This window comes from Belonocnema kinseyi, chromosome 7 (assembly GCF_010883055.1).
Source record: "Belonocnema kinseyi isolate 2016_QV_RU_SX_M_011 chromosome 7, B_treatae_v1, whole genome shotgun sequence".
Classification (NCBI taxonomy): domain Eukaryota; kingdom Metazoa; phylum Arthropoda; class Insecta; order Hymenoptera; family Cynipidae; genus Belonocnema; species Belonocnema kinseyi.
This window is the reverse complement of record NC_046663.1, coordinates 55,855,973-55,872,478: the sequence shown is the minus strand read 5'-3', so window position 1 is coordinate 55,872,478 and position 16,506 is coordinate 55,855,973. Positions and strand designations below refer to the sequence as shown.

General features: G+C 32.9%; 1 protein-coding gene across 1 annotated transcript in view; it reads left to right on the top strand.

The window, feature by feature from the left end:
• Positions 1-16,506, top strand: part of LOC117177185 (synaptotagmin-7) — an 858,402-nt gene that overhangs the window by 760,296 nt on the left and 81,600 nt on the right. The gene's annotated exons all lie outside the window — the stretch shown is intronic.

Here is a 16,506-nt window from a genome sequence, read left to right as displayed (position 1 = left end):
TTTACTTCTGATAAGGGGACCTGCTCTACCAATGACCTTCTTACCTTCATTTATTCGTCTATCTAATTCCTCATCTATCTTCCCGTCCCTAGTAAATAAGCTGCTTTAGCATAATTCCAGCATTCACCAAATCCAGCCAAAGTGGTTCGCTCATGCAGATGCAACATATTTTTAATAAAATCTCAATTAATTGCGATCCGAGTATTTCACTTCCAGTGTAACAGTTTGCTAGTAGTGAGGGACTGTGTCACTGCACGAACGATCTCCTCCTGAAGCAGGTATGAGGACGAGTTGTGGATCGTCAGATATTACCATATAAGAAAAAAAAAACAATCCCGATCCTGAATAAATTTGCCCGGGTTTCACTGTTTTTACCTGAAGAAATAAAGTTCCAGTTTTTTCGATTTTCCAGTTTGCCACACAGTGGAAAAAAATGACTTTCTTGGTTTCAAATAACGTACGGCATACAAATATCGACCGATATGGACAAAAAAATCTGGGGAAAAAAACTAATCAGATTTATAAGAGAGTTGCCGAGCTGATTTTTAAATTAGTTTTTCATTTTTTTATAAATAAATAAATATGACGAAAAAAATAGCCATTTTTCTATTTGGTGTTCCCGGTGCTCGTCAATAACATGTAAATGGTTGAAATCGTCTAAGTTTTATAAAGTATAACATTACAGATACCATTTTTTTATAATATTAACGTTTTTAAAGTTATATTACAAGAAATTTGGATAAAAACAATGTCATGATTCAGTTGGGATCTTCATGACAAGTTCAGAAAAAATTCATAACTCATTGATCAATTTTATTACTTTTTTAAAAATTTTAATAAACAAATGCATTATTCGGGCATCTATTGACGGAAAAAATCTTTCTTTTCGATATCAGTTTTTTAACGTGCAAATACATGATAATTTCATCAATATGCACAATTAGTTGATGAATTTCATATTTTTTTAAAAACGAAAAAATAAACAAATGCATTATCTTGAAGCCGCAGCCTAATTAAATGAATGCATATGCCTATTAAATTTGTTTAGAGTATCACAGAATTTATCAACTAAGTATGAGTGTTAAGCAAACTATCATTAAGTTCCCAATTGAAAAAACTGACATAAACAAAAAGTTTCCTCGACAGATGCCACAATAATGCATTTGTTTGTCAAATTCGTTTAAAAAATATATAAAATTGATCAAATAATCTGGCAATCATAAAAGATCCAATTATAAAAAATCCCAATTAAAAAGTCTGCCATCGCAAAAATATCCATTGACAGATGCCCCAATAATACATTTGTTTATTAAAATTCTTTAAAAAACGCATGAAATTAATCATTATATTGTTTTTATCGAAATTTCTTACAATATAACTTAAAAAACGTAAGATTGTGGAAAGTCGTACAAAAAATTCTTTCAACAAATAATTTCTTTATACAAATTTTTTTTTTGCTCATTCTATAATATTCGAATATCTTCAACCAATGTTACCCTATGAAACTTCAGTGATTTAAACCATTTTCATCTTATTGACTAGCACCGGGAATGTCAAATTGAAAAAATTGCCGTTTTTGTCATGTTTATTTATGAAAAAATTGAAAATCTATTTTTAAAATCAGACTCAAAAACTCTCTTAGAAATCTTATCAGTTTTTCTCCAATTTTCTTTGTCCAAATCGGTTAATATTTGTGAACTGTACGTTTTTTTGAACCAAAAAAGTAATGTTTTCCCTACTGTGTGACGGACTGGAAATGGAGAAAACTGGAATTTTATTTCATTAGGTAAAAACAGTCAAATCCGGGGAAATGTTGTGTATGTTTGAAACATTTGTTCTGATATCGTAATATTTACTTTTTTCACTTTCTGTTTTTTTTTTATTGTGTATTCAAGAAGAAAGACGAAAATCGGTTGATCCACGACTCGTCCTCATACCTGTTTTAGGACGGGATAGCTCGTGCAGTGACGCAGTCCCTATTACTAGCAAACTATTACCCCTCTAATCTTTTCTTTAATCTGGAAAACCAATATTTATACATTCATAGATGAATTAATAAGAACCTTGTTTTGAAGTGACCACATTACTTATTCGATAAAAACAAAATAGTTCGTTAAATTAAATAACAAGTTTGAACTACCAGAGAAATCGACATCCTGATAAGCGTGAAAAGAAAATCATTATTGAGCTCTTCAATTATTATCATTCACATTTTCATAGGGCACTCAAAGTTTCAGCATTTTCACTTTCCATTCCGCTAGTGCAATATTAATTACTTCATAGATATCGGTTTCCCTAAGTAAGAAAACTATTAAAGGGGTAACAATACGCTTAGATTGATGGACTATCTGTGGTACATTGCAAATATAGAGCTAATTATGTTGTGTCTTTTAAATTTTGAATTAAAACTTATCTAAAATAAACATTTTAAACAGAAATAAAAGTTAAATAAAATTTTCGTTTCAAGTATTTGAAATGTATTTGCAACGTAGTTGAAAATATTTAAAAAGTATGTAAGAAAGAACTTTTTTGATTTTGTCTTCAAGGCTTCAAAATGTTGTCTAATTTTGTATTGTGATAAATTAATATAGAGCGTCACGAGATATTCTGTAAAAAATATTATGCATAAATAGTGATAATTATTTACTGTTATTTCGTTTTTTAATTAAATATAAATCACATTTTTAAATCCTAAAGATTAAATAAATTCTCTTAATTTTATTAAACGATGTTTAATTATATTTTTTTAATTTGTGTGGGATAGGTGTGTTGCAAGACAATTTGGGTACTGTTTGTTTATAATTTATAAATGAAGTCGTCTTAAATTTTTAAACACCACAATATTTTTCTTTTGGTATAAGCGCTTTTTTATTTCTTTATTAGGAGAAATGTTACAGTTTTTTCAACACTTTTGTTTAAAATTTAAGCATGTTGTACCAGGCAAGCATTAATTGTGCGTTTTTATAGAAATTTACGTTTAACATGATTTCAGATATTGAAAAAAGCTCATTATATTAAATTAATTTTTTTTAATGTAGCAATTCTCACTAATTTTGCAATGTTTTTTTTTTTTTAATTTGACAAAATAATTTTATCCTTAGTGAAAAAATGTTCACAAAAAAGTACAGAAAACTAAATGTATTTTTATAGAAATCTACAAATAATGCAATAAATGACAGCTAAAATTACAGGAAAGTACACATTTTTTCTATTATTGAGATGCATTTTGTAATTTTTTGTACATTGTATCAACCTCACGCTTGAATTTTTTGCCACATATATAGCTTGGACTATACAGCATATATGTCACTTAAATTATGTAATTGCAATGTTCTCCATATTTGTCATTCTAGGTCAAAAAAGAAGAACTTTTTGACTGCATGTAAAAATTGAACAATTGACAAAGAATGTATCTTGATCATTGAAATTAAAAGATTCGAAATCTTGAAGATCAACATTTTTTCATTTTAAGTTATAAAAACGAAGCCGCAAATTAAAACACTAAAAGTGGAATATTTTTTGCAATTTATTAATTAAAATTTGTTTAACTGTATAATTTTTAACTTCGAGGTTTATAAACATATTTGGTGTGAGATACGTATCATTCTGGTATCAGCTGTGTCAAAGCAGCACTAGCGCAGCGAGTAGACAAATTCGAACTTCTAGGGGTCTCTGGGTAAGACAGATTGCATGATTACCGTAAGAGAAAGTTAAAAGTGAAACTTCTGCTGTAAAACCTAAATGTGTCCGTCGATAATCATTATTTGCATAAATAAACTTTTTTCTTCCTCTAACTCTTTGCAAGGCCACAAACGATCCTTTAATATTTATTAACATTTCCTGAACCAAATTTCCGCGTTATTAAACTTTTATTTTTCAATATAGGTAAAAAAATATTGATCTTAGGGCTGACTCGATCAGCTGTTATACTCATCACATGGCCTTCAGCCAAAGAATATATTTGTTTGAACGTCTTATACTTAAATTAAAGAAAGTATTTCTTTGATTAAAAGAAATAATAGTTCTTAGTGCATCCGCCTTTGTTTCGGGGCGCGGCAGCGCCACGTAGTCTTAGGCATTAAAAATGGTGTTTGAATCGTTGAATGTGCCCGCGTGTTTGTTCGCGAAATATACAAGCAGTAACGTAAAGGCTATGCCTAATCGAAGCCTTGGAAATTTGCAAGTTACATTGGGCGAGCTTGTGAAGGGTTGGGTTTTCAACAATTCCAGACCATCGCCAGTTATATTTTTGAGTAACTTCAGACATCTGCAAGAGAAATGGAAGTGTTTGTTTTGAGAAAATTGTTGAAAACCTGGGACCTACCCAACGATTTAATTGAAATTTTGAAGAAAAGTTATTTTCTTGCTATATTCTTAACCCTATTAAAAAGATTTAAGGCTTTGTTTCGAGCTTTACGATTGTTAGAGGGTCCTCTAACCTACAGCTTCTACTGTTACTATAGCGTAAAAAATGGGTTATTGAAAACAACAAATTCCTTTTTTAAATCAAAATCAAAATTGATTAAAATCGAACAAAATCTGTAATTAATTTTGCATAAAACATGTATCAAACATTGCGCTTGCGTTAGAGCAGAGCGAACGCAATATACTATTTAATTACTCTTCAGCGTGTCATTCTAACCTCTATCTGTCATTGCCTACGTATTTACAAACAATAACGCCCTTGATGAGACGCAAAGACGTTTTAGGCATCTCAAGTCAAATTTTCGATATATTTTTTATGAAAAATTGTATGCGCAGCTGTGGGTGAGGCAACAATTACACTGGTGTGATATTGTAACAGCATGTGCTGTTTTAGAACCAGTATGTCAGGGCGCTAGCACCCTATTACTGAGTACATACCAGTTAATAGTTTTAAGAGCGGTAAAAATTTGAAATAATTCAAATGATACGAGGGTAGTTCAATAAGTCCTTAGAATGAAGTATAAAAACAATTTTTTTTGGGTAAATTTTTTTTTATTTTTCAACATAATCTCCTTGGAGCTCTATACACTTGGTCAATCGCTTTTCAAGTTTTTTTAATCCTTCAGCAAAGTGCGTTTTCGGAAGTTCCTCAAAATAAGCACTTACAGAGGCAATGACGTCTTCGCTGTCTGGAAATCTCTGTCCACCGAGCCATTTTTTCAAGTTTGGAAATAAAAAAAAGTCACTGGGGGCTAAATCTGGCGAATACGGTGGGTTTTCGACCAATTCGAATTTTAGTTCTTCAATTTTAGCCATTGAAACAAAGCATGTGTGAACTCGGGCGTTGTCGTGATGAAAGAGAATTTTTTTTCTCGCCAAATATGGTCGTTTTTTTTTTAATTTCTTCTTTCAGCTGCTCTAATAATGATGATAATGATATTCACCAGTGATTGTTTTATCCTTTTCCAAGTAGTCAATAAGTATAATTCCATGTGCATCCCAAAAAACTGTAGCCATAACCTTACCAGCTGACTTTACGGTCTTTGCCTTCTTTGGAGCTGGTTCGCCTGTGGAAATCCACTGTTTGGATTCTTCCTTTGTCTCAGGAGTCCAATGGTGTATCCATGTTTCATCCACAGTCACAAATCGACGAAAAAATTCCTCACGATTCCGACTTATGCCCGCCAAAAGAGCCTCAGAGGCGACCACTCTATTGTGTTTATTCTTAGCTGAGAGCAAACGCGGCACCCATCTTGCCGATAGCTTTTTCATGCCTAATTTTTCATGTGGAATTGAAATAACTGCACCTATAGATATCCTTGTGGCCTCAGCTAACTCACGCACTTTTAATCTTCTATCCTTCAATACCATATCGTGGATTTTATTGATGATTTCGGGAGTACTTGCTTCTACGAGCCTTCCTGAACGTGGTTCGTCACTTATTGATGTACGACCACGCTTAAATTCATTTACCCAGTTATAAACCGTTGCTAAGGCAGGGGCAGATGTGCCATGAACTGAGTCCAATTCATTTTTTATCTCATATGGAGTTAAACCCTTTAAATGAAAATGTTTGATTATCGCTCTGAACTCGGTTTTTTCCATTTTTCTTAACGAACATTTTTTTTTTCAATTGGTTATAAAAACACGTAAACTCAGAAGATGTAGACTGTGACTGCACCATATATCTAGTCGGGAGTGGTGCTGACTGAAAACAGATGATTTGGAGCGACTCGCGCGCCATTTGACAATAGGAAATTACATGACAACTCCTCTCTGTACCTCGAATTAATAACTTCTAATAGCTAGTTGTAAAGGATCAGAAGTTAGCATTTAAATAGCTACGTACACTCAGATAGATCTATATATGCATATGTATATATGGATCTATCAATCCAAATAGGTTTGACATGCGCGATCTCCGACTACCGCACGTGTGATCTCAACCGCGAGCATACATAAATTATGTACCATATAAAGGGTTCAAGCGACAAGGCGCCCCGCAGACGCCGTAAATTATGTTCTATAACGCGGTTTGACAGAAAAACGTCAATCGACGAGAATCGTAAAAATACGTTTCTCAGAATTAGAATCTCATTATTTTAGCTTGAAATATAAGGGCGGCGCTTAACGCGCCTCATCATGATAGGTTAATTTAACATTAAATTATGTGACGTCAGCTATTCTGTTGGCTAGAAGGACAATTCCCACCCCTTTTTTGGTAAAAACAGAGGTTATAAATATATGCAAGAAACTAGAAAAAGCTCAGATATTTGCGTCTCTCCGTTTGTATTTCAAATAAAAAATCTGCGACACTCGCTCTCTGAATTATGAAAATTGGACTTAATATTTCTCTCTTAAATTGTTAATCGAAATTCAAGTCCAAAAAACTTTATTTACTCCGTTAATTCGGTACGGTTCGCCGTGGGCGACTTTAGTCGAACTAAATTTTAAGTGAAGTGAGAATAGAAACCATTTAATTAAAATTGTTTTAATTAAATAAAACTTTAAAAATGTTGAACCTGAACAAAATGTTATTTGTGTAAACAAACTGCTCTCGGCGACGAAATAGGACATTTCATCTTTATTAAAGGATCTTCAATATTTAAATTGCGGTTAAATAAAAACTATTGATTTGTTCTCTAAATTATTGTGTTGTGTCTGTTATTTGAACCTCGGCCAGTTCGCGCGGTTAGTGATTTTTATCACTCAACGTCGGCAACGAATCCAGGATAAAACAGATCGAAATCTACAAGTCTTCAAATCGACAGCAGCGCTGGAGACGTAATAAATTGGTGACAGCTTGTGTGGGATTACACCGCCGGACCGTGGGAACTGGGTTACTGGTTCAGTATACCAAGTTCAAGAACTTTCGCCTGACTAAGTATGGGACTTTTCTACTTACTTTGATCCAACTAAGCTTCTTAATCACTATGGACGGCCTTCAGGCGTGGAAAAAGTTCACGGACCCTAAAGGATGTAAACGTTTTCACCTGGAACCACCAAGAAGTCGCAAGAATATACCCCAAGGAATTCAAAAATTAGATGATTTCCTTCAAATATTACAGCAAGAAAAGTGAACCACAATTCTCGAGAGCAGAGTTGTTTCTACTTCGCAGAATAAAAATTAATGAAAAAAAATTAACTCTTTTTCTTCAGTTAACATATGAAAAATAATAAGGAAAGTTCAGAGGATATTTTTTTGTTGAAAGAGAGAAATTTTGAATTTTGAAAAAGAAAATTTTCTTTTAAAATAAAGGGAAGGTTTTGTATTTTGTAAAGAAGGGATTTTTAATTTTGAAAAAAAATCAAAGAGAATAATTTGTAAGTTATTCTGGTCTTTTAATATCTTTTTTTTTTTAAGTAATGTGACAAATATAAAAATGTCTGATCCAAGTTCACTTCTGATGAAACTAATTGAAGTTCTTTCTGATCCGGATTTCTGACCATTTCAAATTTGCCGCATCTACGACGACGGAGAAGGATGGATCTGCATTGAAGTATATTTCCGTGAAGGATACTATAAATTCTGTATCTCACCTAGCCACATACCTATTGGTTTCCTGGAATTGAAATATTTCCAAATTATTTAAAAAACATGGAGATTAAATTTTTTTTAATGGAAAAATCAGAGTAATTTTTCTACTGAAAAAAGCGCTTTTCTATTTTAATTGAACTCGTCCAGTGAATGCAGGGGTGGATCGAGTAGCTCTTAGCCCACTGTTACGTGCGAATGTTAGAGTAAAAAGTTTTTTTTACTAAAGACGCGATTCTTTATCAGGGTTTTGGGGTGGTTTTTCTCCTGATAGCAGATGGTGTTGTAAAATTTCACCAGAATTGTTGATGATTGAAAGAGACCACCAGGCATTCCTCTAACAATCATTGTCTTACCGATTTTCATTTATTTGAAAAATCCTAACATTTGATGATCGTTCCTGATTACGGACCCGTGAAAGGTTACCGCGGCGTTGGACGGCCTGTGAAAGGTTACGCATCAGGGGACTTTTAGAGTTGCAGAACTTCAAAGATTTTTTCAGAGGTCTACTAGATCTTCAAATGGAACTTCAGCTCGAACTTCCAGATCATCTCAAAGGAGTGGAAATTTAATTTTTTAAAGACTGTGAAGTGATTATTTTTCTCGCTCTTATTGTGTATAGTCAGAATTTGAATATTTTGCAAATTTATCAATTTTTTTTATTAAGACGAGAAAAGTGTTAATATAAAGTGCGAAATTCGATTATAACCTCAAGTAATTCCTAGCCTAATAGAATTGAAAATGCCTAAATTGCTGTCAGATAATTGAATTCCTTTTACAAGAACACGTGACTTTAATAAAATCTTAAAAATATTCCAAGGGATGATTCCCTCTTTTGATGGAAAAAATATGTCCATCACGATGTTTGATTATCACTGTAGAGCCGCACTTTCATTAATTAATCCATCTGACATTTCATGCTAGACCATGCTAATCAGAACAAAACTAATTGGAGAGGCGAGGCAGCATATACAGGATAGAAGGAGGATCACTCTAGATAAAATTTTAAGAACTTTAAATCAAATTTACTCTCAAAACGAAGACATAAGTCAACTTATGCAAGATTCAGCTAACGTCAAAATTAAACCGGGCGAAACTGTTCCCGAATATGGAACAAGAGTAAATCTGGCTCTGAATAGATTAGTTTCACAAGTTTTGGAAAATACTCCAGGGGCAGAGGGTATTGGAATGTGTAAAGCTTACAGAACTTCAGCAATCGGAGTTGTTTTACGTGGTTTAGATTACAATATTTATTCCCAAATAAGAGATAAAGAGATAAAGACATTAGATAAAGCCATTGTACTCGCGAATCAGGAGGATCTTAAGTTTAAGAGTTGGAAGAGAGTGCATATAGGAACGACAGCATCCGAAGCTGTTTCGAGTTCTAATATAGAACAAAACCCAAAACCAATATTTAATTCAAATAAGAGAATAGCCCATTTGCGAACCGAAAATAAATTTAAGGATAAAAACAATTGGATCAATAAGGTGGAATGTTTTTACTATAAAAAGTTAGGACATTTCAATGAGATTGCCCTGAATTGGCAAAGAAAGGATTTATAAAGGGCAGAGAGGAATCTAGTTGTCACTATTGTCACAGGAATAATCATACTTTTAAGGATTGTCGACTCCATAAAAAACATTCCTTTGAGCGTGAACAATTAAGACAAAATTTCTGGATCAAAAGTTAAATAATGATTTATTTCAGAAAAGACCGGAATCTGTTAAAACAGATTCGAATAAAAGAGTCATTCTTAGACTCAGGGAATTAGGGGAGGATGGACCAGCCCCTATAGTAGAATTGAAAAATGTAGCTTTTCTGTTCGAAAAATGTATTTTTATGATCGACACTGTAGCCAGTGTCAGTTTGATTAAAGAAAATAGATTAAAGCCTTTTGTAGAGATAAATCGGAAACGAATTTTCAATTGAATAGGAATTGGCTCAGACATGGTATTATAGTATTATGGTATTGTAGGAATAACATTTTTAAAACAACATAGAGCAGTTTTAAATTTTTCAAATGATCAACTTTTTAAAGGCGAGGATCGTTTCTCTTTGCTCTCTCATGTCACTGTACAAATACCTGCTATAACTAAAAAGTTATTTCATTTGCCTTTGATTGAAGCTCAACTTAATGAAGGATATGTTAGGAAAATTCCATGTGGACCAGGCATTTTTGCTGGAGAGGCTTTAGTTCCTAATAATAATGGAGAAGCAAACCTTTTTATTATAAATTCTACCCTGAAAAAGGTCAGTTTAATTATTTCCCTTGTGACACTTGAGGAATATGACGTAGTAGCACCTTTAAATCGTTCGAATGGAAATTCATTTTCCACCGATAGACAGAAAAATTTATCCTCCCGATTCGCGAAAATTTTGAAAGTTATGAATTTGTCAGACTTGAATAATGAAGAACAGGGAAGTGTTCTTCCAATTCTTTCAGAGTACTCCCCTCAGTTTTTCCTAGAAGGTGACCAATTAGGCGCTACGAATATTTTATCTCATAAAATAATTACTACCGACGAAACTCCAGTCAATATTAAACAATATCGTTATCCTCCTATTCACAAGGACGAAATACGGGAACAAACTAATCAATTATTAAATTCAGGAATAATAAAACACTCAGTTTCTCCCTACAATTCTCCTTTGTGGATTGTTCACAAGAAGTCGGATTCTGAAGGAAATAAAAGGTGGAGGATGCTTATAGATTATCGTTCCTTAAACGAGAAAACAGTTGGTCATGCTTACCCGCTTCCCAACATAACTGATATTTTGGATCAACTTGGTGGAGCAAAGTATTTCTCTGTCCTAGATTTAGCATCAGGGTTCCATCAAATTCGATTAGATCCTGATTCTCAGCAAAAAATGGCCTTTTTAACGCCACATGGGCATTTAGAGTTCACTCGAATGTCATTTGGTTTAAAGAACGCACCAGCGACTTTCCAAAGGATAATGGACTGTGTACTCACGGGTCTCCAGGGTGTTGAATTATTCGTCTATATGGATGATATTGTGATTTATACTTCTGCATTCTATACTTCTAACATTCTAGGAAATTGAGAGCTCTGCTTGCTCGATTAAAATCTGCTGGATTGGCTCTCCAGCCTGAGAAGTGTCATTTTCTTAAGCGTGAAATTACTTATTTGGGATATGTGATTTCTCAGGATGGAGTCAAGCCAGACCTTAATAAAATATCAGCTGTGAAACTTTTTCCGGTTCCAAAAGCGAAAAAGAATATAAAACAATTTCTCGGTTTAGTGGGATATTACAGGCGATTTATTTCTGATTACGCAAGAATAGCTAAACCTCTGACTTTACTTCTCAAGGACAATGTTCAATGTTAATTTTATTTACCTATCGCTTTCGCATCACGCACCCTTCAAAGTGCAGAATTAAATTATTTTACTATAGAAAAAGAATTGCTCTCCATTGTCTTCAATGTAAAGCACTTCAGGCCTTATCTTTTTGGGCAGAATTTTACTTTGGCAATAGACCATAGACCTTAAGTTTGGTTGCATGGGCTTAAAGATCCTGTTTCAAGATTGACTCGATGGAGAATAAAGCTGAGTGAGTATGATTACACTATTGTGTATAAACCAGGAAAAATCAACTCAAATGCTGACGCTCTGTCGAGAAACCCCTCAGAAAGAAGTGAATCCATGGAGCCAAACACCAACTTAACTGCTGTGATTACTGCAGATCGCACGTATGTAGGTATGGTTGACGCTCGCAGAGATGACGATGGCAATGAAGATCTGGGGGTAGTATTTGAACGGTTGTTTTTTGTATGACTCTCATAAGTAAAGAAAAAGAAATTGGGGGTGAAACCCAATTGAATAAACAGGGACCTCGTTATCAGTGCGATACGCTTCACAATGAAAGCGGACCCAAGCTGGGAGGGGATAGGCAGTGTGAGTCTGATGCTTCCGAGGTTTTGGGCCTTTTAAATAAAAGTTTACCTCAAAATCCGAAACAAGTATCTAACCCAAGTCTGGATTTGGTGACGCTTTCGCCCCAAACTTTGGCTGGATCCCAGACAAGCTATGTCTGGAGTGAAAATCCTATTACGAGTATACGTAGTGTAGGTGAAATTGAAGAGAGTTCTGCAAGTTCCTGTATGGGTATCTCGGTTAGGCAGATCTTAACCCTGGAAAAGGATTGTATATCCTACAGTATATATAAGATATATTTTGGAAAAGGGCATCTTGCGCATCTAATATCTGCAGATGGATATTCAGTATCAGAAGTAAATGATTTGTTTTTAGTCTTGTTCTGAATAACAAGAGGGACGAAGTAATAGTCATGAAAGAACTTTCAGAAGTGGTAATTGCTTCAAAGAAATCTATGGAAGCTTTACAGATAAGGTTAGTTTACAGACAGGTTAGTTTTACCCTACTGATGACTCGTCGTTGCGATAGTAATCCTGCTCAGTACGAGAGGAACCGCAGGTTCGGACATTTGGTTCACGCTCTCAACAGATCGCAGCATGGTAACTGCTCTACCGAGTTCGGAAGAAATAATCATTCCCCCTAGTAATATGAGGGATGATATAGTAAGAGAATTTCATGAATCAGTAGTAGGAGGTCATAAGGGAATCTCAAAGACCTATTGAAGAGTAAAAGATATCTATAACTGGGAAAACATGAAGGCTGTCGCTCAAAGAATAGTAGGTACTTGTACTAACTGTCAGAGAAATAAATTGGAACGAATTGGGACTAGACAACCCATGATTATCACTGATACTTCAAGGGGACCTTTTGACAAAATTCAAATTGATTTAGTTGGACCCCTTCCAGTATCTTTAAAAGGAAATATTTATATTTCGACTATTCAGTGTAATTTTACAAAATATTCTAATGCGATTCCTTTGAGGAATATTGATTCAGCGACTATAGCTTTAGCTTTAGCTGAGGAATTTATTTCAAGATACGGTTGCCCTCGAATAATTCACACTGATCAAGGATCAAATTTAATCAGCCAATGCATTAAAACATTTTGCACAATTTTTCACATAAAGAAAATTCAATCAACTGCGTATCACCTACAAAGTTTAGGATCATTAGAACGTAGTCATCAGACATTGATTGAATACTAAAGACAATTCGATACTATCACCAATTGGGACGATTGGCTTAGATATGCTGTGTTTTCTTATAACACTAGCATACATGAAGCTACAGGTTTTGCTCCTTATACGTTAGTATTCGGAAGAGAGGCTAATATTCCCAATAGCTTTACTCTTTCAGAATCAGATAAGACTTATCTCGGATATTTAAAGGGACTCTTTCAGAAATTGGATAATGTTTAGTCACTAGCTTAAGACCGAATTCAATTAGCTAACGAAAAATCTAAACGATATTACGGTCAAAGATCTAATCCTAAATACTTCAAGGAGGGAGAACAAGTGTACTTGAGAGTAAACAAGAGTAAAGATAAATTCGACCCCTACTTAAATGGACCCTATGTCCTAGAAAAATTGTAAGACGAAAGAAATGCCTTAATTATAATGGAACCCAATAAAACAAAAATAGTTCACACTGATAGATTAAAATTGTGTGCTCATCCATTAAGCACCGATATGGATGCACATAATCTAGAAGTGACAGAAACTTCTGCAGAAATCCCTAATATCTCAAACTCAGAATTGTTGAAACTAATCTAAAACTCAAACTAACGAAAATTGAATAAAATCAAAACAAACAACGAAATTCATTTTCAAAAAGGAAACCCATTTCCATTATATCTACCTTTTTTCTTCTAATTGATGGAGATATTCCAGCTTGGTTGAAAATCTGGAACAAAAGAAAAATATATTTTAAACAAAGCAATAATTCTTAGAATTTATATATGCTTAATTGAATAAATTAATTATTAATGGAAATTACTTATCTGATAATTTAAGTGAACGACCAGAAGTGATGTACAGGAATGTTGAAAAGCAGCAATTAAGTACCTGAAAATAAGAATGTAGTAAATCTGATGGTAATATTCACCTAATTGTAAAAGAGAAATTAAGAAAATTTAAAGGGATAAAAAAGGTTTATATGTAAAATGGAAAAGGGAAAGACAACTTCAAAATTAAATTTTAAGGAATAATTAAAAAAATTGTTAATTAGTAATTTTAAAGTGAAACTTACATAAGATATTCAGTATCTTAATTTATACTAAAGTTTAGACTAACTCCAGGGAATTTCATGAATACTCTTATATCTTTAGAATCAAATTTCTAACAAATTTAGTTTTTTTTAATGAATTATAAAACTTTATCGCTTTTACATAGAAAAGGCGATATCTCATGAATATTTAAGAAAAACAATTTTACCTTTATTTTTAACAAGTATAATTTAAAGTGTACTATATCAAATATTATTAAATTTTAACATACTGATATATGTATATTATTTGAATAAAAAAAATATATATTAATTTAATTTGAGCTGAAAATGTACTAAAATTAGAGAGCTTATCAATTTAAATGTTAGTATTTAAGAGATTTTGAGTGAATTTACTTTTTTTATATAAATTTAAATTTTCGCGCCAAGTAAGGGAAGCAAATAAATCTCTAACCTAAATTTCCAAAATTTGTAAGGAAAGATTTAAAGTGTTTACTTTACCTTGAGACGAATTAAACTATATATATATATATCAGGTTTACATAAATATTTGTATTTTCTAGTATACATTTTTATTACTTATTTGTTTGATTTAAGATTTATGAGGCAAGTTTTTTTTTCTTGCATTCCTTTTACGGAAAGTCAAATCTTCGCGCTTAAAAAGAGACATAACCCCATAAAAATTGATTATTAGAGATCTGTGAAAAATATCGATTGCAAAAATATATCTTTTTAAAGAAACAGAGAAAACTAAGCTTTTTAAATGATAAATGACTATAGTATAAAAATATAATTAATGTGAATTTTTGTTGTTGTATTGTCTATTTGTTTTGTTTTATATTTCATATAAAAATGACTTAGGTAGGGAGGGGATGTAGATCAAAAACAATACCATGTGTGTCAGATTTGTTTTGTTTTGATCTTGATATTGAATTAATTATTGGGATAGAATTATTTGACAACCAAAAGAGTATTTTGTCTAAATTTTGAATATAGAATTAATCCAAAAATTTTGTTCGCTCTCAAGGGACTTTAGAAAATAAAAAGAAGGAAAAACTTACGAAAAAAATATAAGCGAAGGGCTTGTTGTAAGGGCTAGTCGATTCAAAACTTTTGTCTAGGTGACATGAGGAGTGAAATTCGGGAAAGTGAATTTAAAAGTGAAAGAATTTGAAGCCCCTATAGAGGAATATTGTCGTTCTTCTTCTTTTTTGAAAGTGAAATTCAATTTAGTGACAATTAAAAACATAGAACAGATTAGAAGGAAATCATTTCAAATTTTCTTTTTCTTTACGAAAAAAGTTGAAATTGAAATGGACAACAAGAACGAAACCGACTCTGAGGGAGAATATCTTTTAAAGGATAGCGACAATACGGCTAAGATTTATCATTTACCAGTTAGGGTTACCTTCTCAGTTGTGAGTAATATATATTTTCCTTTTTTCACCTTCTGGTTAAAATCTCCTTCTTACCCTTGATCCTTATAAATTAATAATTTTTTAAAATAAAACAATTAATAAAATGGTTAACCATATTTTTATCAAATAATTATTTTCTTAATATCTTTCCTTTCGATATAATTTTTTTTCTCATTTTAAAAGAACAATATAAATTTGTCAAAATGAAAAAAGATGTATTTAAATTTAAACTTTGTTACTAAACATAAAATTCTAAGTTTAAACAAAATATTTTTTTAAATCTTTGAATTCTTTTTTTTTGTATTTTTACCTTTTCTTTTTCGATTTTCATTCTTCAAATCCTTTTATTTTTCCGTTTCCTTCCAGCCCGATTAGGAAACACTCCAGGAAAAACATTCTCCAATTAAGCACCTGTCAGCTATGCTATGGACTGCAAAAGTAAATTGCCTCTGGCTATGGAGGTGCCAGTGTTGCCATTTGAAAGGTATACTTCCCGTAGGGCACTTTGAGGAAGAGTCCGTTCAGCAAGTTTACTTTGCTACCTTCCAAAACCTAGCTCAACCTAGGCTCTGCGAGGGCTGCTCCTCCGCTCCCTTTGAAATGCAAAATGTGAGTACATGTTGGGCATGCATGTCGGCTGTGGTCAGTGCTGATTGGAAAATAACAAACATAAATCACAATCAAGTAATTCAAATTCGAATAAATAAAATTGAGGATTCAGGTGATTTAGGGCCATGCTCTACGCGAGAAATTAATTGGGACACAGAGCCATCTTACTCGCTCTTATTCTTTGTGAATATCTTTTTTGGATCTTTTTCGGAATCAATAGTTATTCCTATTGAAAATCATGAAGAGGAAGACGAGGAGGAATTGTGGCAGGACGTTGGTGGACTGTTTAATTATGAAGATTCTGGAGATTCTGGGTTCGCGGGGGACGTGTCTGATGCAGAATAATATTTTGTTTTAAATATAAATAAAAGACCCGAAATTCTCGCAAAGAACAATTATAGT